We start from the raw sequence: 2,914 nt of genomic DNA, 5'->3' as shown, positions 1-2,914 counted from the left end.
TTGCAGGTTTTTGTGTGAATTTAACTTTTCAAATCAGTTGGTAAATATCTAGGAATGGGATTTCTGGGTAATACAGTAAGATCATGATTATCTATGTAATAAACTGCCTAAAAAAATCAGACTAAAGTCATTGCCATCAAGTGGATTCTGACTCATATAGCAACAGTATCATTCTCATCCACCAGCAATGAAAGGGAATTCCTGTTATTCTGTATTCTCAACAGCAACCCAGCAATTGGTATTGTCATTTTTTTTTAATTTGACTATTCTAATAGGTATGTAGGGGTATCTGGTTGTTGCTTTAATTTTCAATTCCCCAACAAAAAATAACAGTATATACTCGAATGCTTGTCATCTTTGATAAGGTGTCTTTCAGAATTTGGCTCATTATTTCATTAGTTCATTTCTTAATGTTGAGTTTTAAGTGTTCTTTGTATATTTTGGATATACAGCCTTTCCTCGGTATCCATTGGGGATTGGTTCCAGGACCTTCCACAGATATGAAAATCCAAAGTTGCTCAAGTCCGTTATGTAAAATGGCGTAGTATTTGCATAAAACCTATGCACGTTCTCCTGTATACTTTAAAACATCTCTAGATTACTTATAATAGCTAATATAATGTCAACTCTATGTAAATAGTTGTTATGCAGTATTGTTTAGAAAATAATGACCAAGAAAAAAATGTCTGTTTTTCTTTTTTTTTTGGAGTATTGTTAATCTGCTGTTGGTTGAATCTGCGAATGCAGCACGTGGATACAGAAGGCCGACTATAATTCCCTCATCAGATATATATTTTGCAATATTTTCTCCTGGTCTGTGACTTGTCTTCCAATTTTCTTAATGGTGTCTATCACAAAGTAAAAGTTTTTACTTTTAATAAAGTCTAACTTATCCATTATTAAAACAAAAAATTTTTTTGCTTTTGTTATATCTAAAAACTTATCACCAAATCCATGTTGATATAGATTTTCCTTTATGTTTTATTCTAAAGATTTTATAGTTTTGCATTTTATATGTAGGCCTGTTATAATTTGTTGAGGATTTTATTCCTATGTTCATGAAAATTGTTTGGCTGCAGTTTTTTTCCTTGTAACATCTTTATACGATTTGGTATTAGGGCAATTCTGATCTCATAGAATGAATTAGAAAGTGTTCCCTCTGTTTCAATTTTCTGGAAGGGACTGTGAAGAATTGATTTTGTTTTTTCTTTCAATGTTTGGTAGAATTTACCGGAAATCACCTGGGCCTGGTGCTTTGTATTTTGGAAGGTTGTTAATTATTGATTCAACTTATTTATTCAATATAGGGCTATACTGGTTATCTATTTCACTTTGTATAAGTGTTGTCATTTGTATCTTTCAAAGCACTGTTCAATTTCATCTAAATTATCGAATTTGTGGACATAGAGTTGTTTATAGTATCCTTTTGTTATCCCCTAATGTTCATGATGACAGTAATGGTGACCCATCTTTCATTTCTCATATTGGTAAATTTGTATCTTCCCTCTTTTTTTCTTGGTTAGCTTGGCTAGAGGTTCATTATTTACATTCATTTTTTGAAGATAACAGAGAAAATGTTCCCCAAAGCCTTTACCTCAGCAGTCAACCCCTCTTATGTCATTGACCAGGGTTGTTTAACATTCTTTTTAAATTAAAGACCAGTAAGGAGCGCTGGTGGTGCAACCGTTAAGTGCTTGGCTGCTAATCAAAAGGTTTTCAGTTCAAACCCACAGTGACTCCACAGAGAAAGACCTGGGGATCTGCTTCCATAAAAATTACAGCCATGACAACCCCATGTGGCAGATCTAGTCTGTCACATGGGGTCACTATGAGTCAGAATTGACTAAATGGCACCCAACAACAGCAACAAGGAAACGGAATTACCATCTTTGATTCAGAGCAGGAATTGGCAAACTATGTCCGATAGGACAAATCTGGTCTGCTCCCTGTTTTTGTGTGGCAAGTTAAAAATGGGATTTGCAATTTTAATAGTGGAAAAAAATAAAAAAAGAGGATAATATTTCATGGCATTAAAAAAAAGTTACAGAAGTTCAACTTTTAATATCCGTAAGTAAAGTTTGATTGGAACACAGCCATGCTCATTTATTTACATATTGTACATGGCTGCTTTCACACTGTAACAGTAGAGTTGACTAGTTGTGGCAGAGACAGTGTGGCCTGCAAAACTTAAAACATTTACTATCTGATGCTTTCTAGAAAAAGTTTGCAGATCCCAGTTTAAAGTTTCACATTATGGTTCACCCTTGGTGCTGGAACCATCTTCCCTGAAGCCCATGAGGTGCTCAAAGAAGAAAACCAACATCTGTGTTGTGTAAGCTATAGAGAAGAGGGGTGAAGATATATTGTATATGCAAATAACTAGTCCTTCTAAATACCAAACATCGTATGTTCGTTTCTACTGCCACAAGTTTACCTCTAAATCAACCAATTGTGTATATTTTCTCAGAATTCTTCCTATTTTTACAGTTGGCTATGATGGTTTAAAGCACCAAACATATAAACATATAAAACTTTCTTTTGGTCCATGTTGAAACTGTGAAACAACAGGAAGTTTAAATAATGTTGATTAAAAGTGACCACAGAAGCAAAATTTAAACCTGTGTCTAGATATACAGAAGGTCCAAGACCCAGCTTCTTGACTCATGTCATTTCCACTCAAGTCCCAGAAACCTGGATGCCACAACACAGATTCTGTAATATAATATGAATTACCTGGAGAATGAGTTGCTAGTGGTATTTGCCTCAGGCACTTACTCTAGAACTGACCGTTAATTGGGAATATAATGGAGACGGGCAGACTGCCAAGCCTGGGTGTCGCCTCAAGCCTTCTCCATCTATTTGGACAATCAGAGTGATTAGCCACTTCCAATTATAAGCAATATGACATGGAGCA

The sequence above is a fragment of the Trichechus manatus genome, unplaced genomic scaffold (assembly GCF_000243295.1).
Source record: "Trichechus manatus latirostris isolate Lorelei unplaced genomic scaffold, TriManLat1.0 scaffold00163, whole genome shotgun sequence".
Lineage (NCBI taxonomy): Eukaryota > Metazoa > Chordata > Mammalia > Sirenia > Trichechidae > Trichechus > Trichechus manatus.
This window is presented reverse-complemented; position numbering follows the sequence as displayed.